General features: G+C 31.3%; 1 pseudogene; it reads left to right on the top strand.

Annotated features, from left to right (window-relative positions):
- The first annotated feature begins 353 nt into the window (after nucleotides 1-353).
- On the top strand, nucleotides 354-7664 carry LOC114088080 (DNA-directed RNA polymerase III subunit RPC7 pseudogene; annotated as a pseudogene).
- Nucleotides 7665-8015: the final 351 nt, after the last annotated feature.

Below are 8015 nucleotides of genomic sequence, written 5' to 3'. Positions count from 1 at the left end.
CAATAGATTACTAACTAGGACAACTTATGAATGCAGGTACATGTTGATACTTGGTAACTTGTCATAATTGTTCATGAAACTGACAGATAAAAGGCAAAATACTCATATAATTACCTTGACAGATATACACAAATATTTCAATATAAATGAATAGTCATTGATGACAAAACACTTTGAAAATAAAATGAAAAATACATTTTCAGTAAATTTCATATTGAAAGGTGAAATATTGAAACAATTTTTATCTGAGATAAAATGAGTAAAGAAGGCCCAGTAACTGGCTTTTATTCAATGTTCCTGTGGGATAATAATTAAAAATCAATTTACACAAACCAGTTTGGGTCCTTCCAAATATGACCCCATACCAAGATAAACTACTGGGCATGGATGCAAAATTGAGAATGACCAAGATCCTGCATTTCAAAAAAGGGACAAACATACATAAAGGTGAGTCATGGGAATACAAACAAGAACACTCAGAATACACACACCATATTTTTGAACACTCCAAGAAAAGAGCAAAAATAAGAGCTGCCTGAAATTTTGCAAAAGTATTTAAATCATGTATCTCTTACAAAAAGCTCAATAAAATCAATTTTACATTTAAGTAAAACATCAGAAAACTGTTGAGGTTAAAATTCATACCCTTTTTTAGCTATTACACATTGCAATAAGTGAGACCTCACACATGGAGAATTGCAGTTTTTTAGTAATATCTTGTTATAAAGGATTTTTAATAGCAGTTTGGCTCATTAAGGGGATTTTAAAGGGATATTTAGGGAAATGGAGATTTATAATGGATTGGGTTCTATCAGGAAATGGGTACTTTTATAATGAGTAACTTAATAAATATTATCTAGAAAAAGTAAAATTTCAGCCAGACTTTCTTTTTAGTAAATAAGTAGCAGTTATAGTAGGCAAGACAGATGGTAGTTTGTCGATTTATATGGTGTGTGTTTCAGACATAATAACTGAAAAGGATTTCTATTTATTATTGATTTTATTCTTGGTCAGCCTTGGTGAAAGCTGGCTTTGTATGATGTTGAAGCTTTTTGAAATTGTTCAGGTGTACACGGGCACACTAAAACTTAGAGGAGTATTAAGCTAACTTTCAAAACACTGTGGGGTTTGCTGATGGTTATCAGCCTCTCCCAGATGCCAGGGACTGCTTTATTCTTTCATACCTCAGGCAAGGCAACCATGTCGAAAAGTTATGCCCACAAAATACAGCAAAACTTTGTTTTAAACTGATTTAAAATTCATTAACCTTGTCCTCTCAGACAGAAAGGAAAATATGAAAAATGCACCCTTTGCTCAAAGATGAGACAGATGGAGCTGTAATAAGCACCATAACCACAAAAAAATGACACCCATCAAATGTATTTAAAGTTATAATTACTAAGTATGCTCACATGTGCTCACACACACACACACACACACACACACACACACACATACACACACACAATGAGATCATCCGGACATGATAAAGAATGAAATAAAATAATTTATCTTTGAAACTAGTAAGTAAAGAAAGAGAATCAAGTATTAATTCTGTCCTCCCTATTTGACCTGTGAATCTGAAAAGGAAAGGTAATACTTGACTATTCACTTTTATATTCTGCACAAAAGTTTATGAAGTATTTTTGCATTTCAGTTAACTTTAAAAAGTTAACTGGAAAATCTCTATTTTGCAAATATCTTTGAATTAATGGATTAGATAATGAGAGTCATAAAGTGCTAACATAACAAAAAGAGACAATCAAAATGTTTCTTACTGAAAGAAACTCCAATGCTGAAGGCAAAATTATGCCTCCCTAAGATTTTCCTGTGTCAATCCTAGGAATTTGTGAATAGGTTTTTCTGCATGACAAGAAGACTTTTAAATGTGCTTAATGTTAGAAACCTTGACATGGGTAGCCTGGATTACTCCTGTGTAAACATTAAAAGTAGAAAAAATGTCTCTCAGGTATAATAATTTAACTGAGGGAGAACAGTCAGAGAGTAACAACAGGTCTGACTTTGAAGATGGAGAAATGGGACTGTTAGCTGAGGAATGAGTGCAGTCTCCAGACACTAGAAAAAAGATGAAAACTTCCCCCTAAAGAATGAAATAACACTGCACAGAAATTGATTTTAACCCATGAGACCCATGTTGGGCTTCAGATATTTAGAACTAAAATGCAAGACAATAAACTTATATTTTTTTATACCATTAATTTCATGGTAATTTGTTTCAGCATTATTAGAAGTTATTACAACAAATAGAAACTATACAAATAGTATAATCTTGCCAAGTGGATTGAAAATATATTTTACTAAGACTCTGGATTGGTCACTTTCAAACAAAAGGAATTTTTTATCTGGTAACAATAGTTATTCAACTGAAAACTAAGCTGTGAAAAAAGCCTTATATGTAAAAAGGCTTATGTTTGTTAATAGAAAAAAACTCTAAGAAAAGAAAAAGACAAATTGTAACTAAAAAGGAGGGCAAAATTAGTGGATTAAAACATGATTTAAAGATGGGCATGATTATGAGATTGATTCTTTATATTTCACAGGTGGGAAGATGGTTACTAGAGGTTGGGAATGGTGGAAGTTTATAGAGAAAGGAAAGTTATTGATCAAAGGATAGTTTGTTGGATTAGAAGAATATGTTTTAGTAATATATTGCATCACACAATGGTTTCAGTTAATAATAATGTATTACAGATTTCAAAATTGCTAGGAATAGATGTCTAACATTCCCATTCTCCCCCAAAAAATGATGTCAGTCAGGAGACAGGCATGTTGACTAACTTTATGAAATATTTTAGCATACATACAAAGATCCAACTTCATAATATATCCCATAAATATGCACAACTATTGTCAACCAAAAATTAAAACAATGGGTTGGCTTAGAGATAAATGATTAATGATAAAACTTTATACCAATACTGTAAAGAAATGCAAGGAGTGATCACTATAAAAAGCAAGAGAGTGTGAATCACAATGGGAAGAAAAAGATCAGATTGGAACATGGAGCATGGCAGGACATCAAAGGTTCTGTTTCTTTATGTGGATGATGGTTATGAGCTTGTTTGCCTTATAAGCATTCAGTAAATTCTTATTCATTTTGTTTAGTTTTTGGTAACTGATTTATTTTACTTTATTTTACAGCTGATAGTGAACATGATTCTCAGTTGTTCACTTCTATCACTTATATATTTTGTGTACTTTTAGTATGTTTAAGGCAAAAAAATAGAACCTCAATAAAAATTTGCTGATATGCATAAGAATCGTATTCTATGATAATTTTAGCAAATTCATTTGCTTTTATAGTCTTTCAAAATTGCTCCAGCAACATATTTATCCTCACATTTTCTATAAATTTTTGCAAGTTTTTAGGCCAAATTCATTAGTTAAGCATTTTGTTTGCCCTACCTAAGATCCTGAGTGTGATAATAGAGACACTAGAGTATTTAGTTTTGAAATAGTCACATGCTTGCTTTTCATTTATTGTTAACTCAGACTTTTTGTTTGTTTGTTTCAGAGGACTAGAATTACCTTAAGAAATTGAAGCAATTATCTATGTACACCTTCATACAATATGAATATGTCACAACGAATCTCACTATTATGTATAATTATAAATTATATATAAAACAAAAAGAACTAACTAGTTTTCAGTTGATAGAGATTCATATGGCTGGTAAATAATATTTCAGTGTATGTATAAAAACATAAGTGCATTTCTACATAAATTCAACATTTCATAAGTGAAAAAGTAAATTTTTGAGTGTTTTCTCCTTAAGATGTTTTACTGAACTTTTTGCTACTTGCAAAATTAATAAAATAGTTTAAATACCAAACTTCTGTTAGGCTTTTTCTATACTTTTGTCTAAATAACAGAGGTGATGGGTAGATGTTGAAAATCTAATTAAAATAACAATTAATTTAAAGTAATACCCTGGGAAAATAATATTTTTGTTCTATAATGTCACATTATGGCTGATAGTGATTAAGTTTTGTATCTCTGGTTCTTTGTATTGACTGAACAATACACAAATGAATGTGTTTCCTGTGGTAACTGAATAATGGTTTTTCTAAATGCAAAGCTTTACATTTTGAATTGTGAGAATACATATTAAAAGGAAACTTTATTTCCCTCTTGAAACTATTTTAATTTATTAATTTTACTGCAGAAAAATTTATTTTGGCAGTGTGAGAATTTTAAATAAAAAAAATGTCGGGGGATGGGGCTGGGGCTCAGTGGTAGGACACTTGTCTGGCACATGTGAGGCAATGGGGTTGATTCTCAGAAACACATATAAATAAACAAATTTTTTTAAAAAAAAAACATCTATCAACAACTAGAAAAAAATCAATACATGAAAAGAGATAATATTGGAAGTCTTTTTCAGTAGCAAATACCTATGTTCATTTTAAAACAAGTTTTTTTCATGATCACTATCCATATTCAATAGAAGTATCTAAACATTTACAGAAAAGTTCATTTTCATAAAACTATATTAATAATTTTCACTTATTAGTATCTGGAGAAAAGAATTAAGTTTTTTTTTAAAAAAAGCACACAAGTACATAACATACTAATTTTAGTGAAGTGCTATCTTAGTCTATTCTCCAGTTTCTATTTTTCTCCTTCAACATCCTTTCAAAGATTTCTTTTGAAATCATTATTATAACATCTGAACTTTTCAGAACATGATATTCTAGACCACAAATTCAATGTGTGATAAAAAAAGAAATATGGATGAAAATTTGGTTAAATCATCAAAAACTCATTTATGATGTTATATACTAACACTTCGGAATCTGAGGATTGTTTAATGTTTGGCATTTAAGTCTTTGCACAGCTCATTAGTCTCTCTATTTGAGAAAATAATGGATGTGTGTACTGCATTGTATATGTAAAATGTGGAAATGAAATGAAAAATGTTCATTTGTGGTCCAATAATCTTTTAGTAACTGCAGTTAGTCTACAAACTTCCTCCAGGTTAATATGATTAATACTGCCTAAGAAGATGTGCAACGACTTGTATATATGGATAGTTTTCTCCCAGAGTTTCTATTTTTTTTTCTTTTTTTGATGGTGCTGGGGATTGAACCTAGGGCCTTGTGCATGTGAGGCAAGCACTCTATGAACTGAGCTATATCCGCAGCCCTTCTATTTTTATATTTAACTAAACTGAAGTTTTCAATGAACTTATAAAAATAAAAAAATATTAAAATTTAAAAATAGATTGTCAATAGTTATCTTTCATACTTTAAGTTCAAGAAGTATAAAAATTTTATTGCATCTTTTTGTAAACTGAACTAAGAGATTGTAAAATTGAAAAGAATAAATCATATCTTTGCATTATTCCTCCCTTCTTATATATGTACTAAGATGGTAAGCCATATCCTTAAAAATAATTCCTAAATCCCAATGTTACATACATTTTCTCCTGAATTTATTGGGATTAATTATTGGGATTCTAAATACACGTGAGGCTAATAAAACAGTCCTTGTGAGCTGTTTATTTGTGATCCTTTCTTCTTCTAAAGTCCCCAAAATCCACTCTAGCTTCATAGTTTTGCAGGTAACAGTTAAAATTTTTCACTGATCAAAGACCTTGGTAAGAACAAAATTACCATTACCATTCAGATGTCCATGCAATACTATATCCTCAAAAGTTGTAATCTCTGTGATTATATTCTGTTTTGCCCCCTTCATACAGAAATATTGTTTTTATTCTGCTTGTATGTTTACTATTTTTTCTTTTAAAATACATGGTGCATAAGCCAACTCTCTTATGAATTGCTAAGCTGATATTCTTAGTAATCGTAATTTTAGGTGTTGATTGAAAAGAATGGGGAACAATGAAAGTTATAGAATAAATTTATTTGGAAGGGATTCTGTTAACATGATGTTACTGACATTATTTTTTATAGACTTTTATCACTGCAGAGGTGGACATAAAAATGCACATCCTCTACATATTGGCAGTTTATTCACTTTCTTGTTGCTCTTTTAACATTTACATTTAAGCTTTTCACTTAAGAAAATGACTTAAGAAGTTGTACCAGACATTATTTTTCTTCTTGCACAAGCAAATTCATCCTCTAAACGATTTTTCTCTAATCATCTTCTCATGTAAAATATGCTGCAATTAAAATTTCAGTTCTATATCATGTCTAAACAGATAGAACTATTATTATTTCAACAAATTGGTTTGAGTACCTATCATGCTTCAGGTACTGTAAAAACACTTTAAAACACTGAATATGATAGTTTTACAAGTATTAGATTCATGACACTGGGACCAAAAATAAAGGATACATAATAATGACAAACTCTTAACATAATTATAAACAATATTTACATATTCATGAAAATTGGTGGAATTTGTTGGGATTAATCTTTGGGATTCTAAATACATGTGAGGCAAATAAAACAGGCTTTGTGAGTTGCTTGTTTGTTTGTGATGCTAAAGATTGTATCCAAGACCTTGTATATGCTAGTTAAGTTCTCTACCCTTCATAATTTTTTATATACCTGCCAGCCCAAGATTACAGTTACAAGAACAACTATAAATATTATCAAAACTGACAATACAGAAGAAACTGTAGTGATAAAATTCCTATTTCAAATATAACTTTTAAAGCTTACAATAAACTGGGCACCATGTGGGGCATGCCTGTAATCCCAGAGCCTCAGAAGGCTGAGGCAGGAGGATCACAAGTTCAAAGCCAGCCTCAGCAACTTAGCTAGGCCCTAAACAATTTAGGGAGAACTGTCTCTAAATAAAATATTTAAAAAGGGGCTGGCAAGGGATATTGCTTACTCCTGGGTTCGAACACTGGTATGATATAAAAAAAAAAATTAAAAGATGTCAATAAGAGCGCTTCTCTAAGGTGAAACCTGTGGCACTTGAGCACCGGCTTCCCCTGCCAGCACCCCTTCCTTGCAAGCTGGCACAGTTTTGCCCAAAATAAGTGATCAGCTTGTCATTCTTGTGGTATAACTAGTTCTGATAGTTGAGAATGAAGGAAGAGGTCATGCTGCCTATACTTTTAGTACTGAGGCTTTTGGATTTCGCAGAGGTGAAAAGTTACCTGATGTAATGTTGAAACCACATCCACTAAGACAGTGCCACTGAGAACAGGAGAAGGGGAAGATTATATTCTGGCCTTGAAACGGTAACTGAGAGAAACAATGAAAAGAATGCCTTATTTTATTCAAACACTTGAAGGAAAACAAGATATTGAAAGGTCTAGTAAAAGATATATGAAGGTATACAAACACGAGTGGATATCAGAATGGAGAAGGCTCCCAAGAGAGATGATGCCCAGAAAAAAAATGCGAAAAAGACCCAAAATCCACAAAGGCCAAAGATACAGACAAAGGTACTTTATTCACTAATACTGAAGATGTGTTGAAAAAAATTGAGGAATTGGAAAAGAGAGGTGATGGTGAAAAATAATATGAGGAAAATGAAGAGAAAGAAAGAAGCAAAGAGAAAAGTAAAGAAGGCTATGATGACAATGACGATTAGGATGCTACAGAGGAGGTGTATGATGAAGAAGAGCAAGAGGAGGAAAATGATTACTTTAATTCATATTTTCAATATGGAGATGATTTTGGTGCAGAAAATGACAACATGGATGAAGCAACCTAGTAGCCGTAAAATTTCTCAAGGAAAAAAAAAATGATAATATAGCTTCTGAGCAGTTGGACAGACTTGATTTATGTTTCGTTTCTATTTTGTTGGACAAATATTTGTCACTGAGATATTCATAACCGCTTTTATGCATTAGTTACCATTTAAATATATGACATCTGAAACTCTGACATTCCTCCTTAACAACTTTGCCATCCCTCTTGTGTATGTTAGTGGATTTTTATATTATTTGGATTTTATTATGCTAAAGAGTTTTGCATCTCTTAATCTATGTATTCATACATACTTAAAAAACTTATTCTTGTTCAATTGTTCTTTTGTAAAAGTATTACTAGTTGTAATGGATTT

Source organism: Marmota flaviventris, chromosome 2 (assembly GCF_047511675.1).
Source record: "Marmota flaviventris isolate mMarFla1 chromosome 2, mMarFla1.hap1, whole genome shotgun sequence".
Classification (NCBI taxonomy): Eukaryota; Metazoa; Chordata; class Mammalia; order Rodentia; family Sciuridae; genus Marmota; species Marmota flaviventris.
This window is presented reverse-complemented; position numbering and strand designations above follow the sequence as displayed.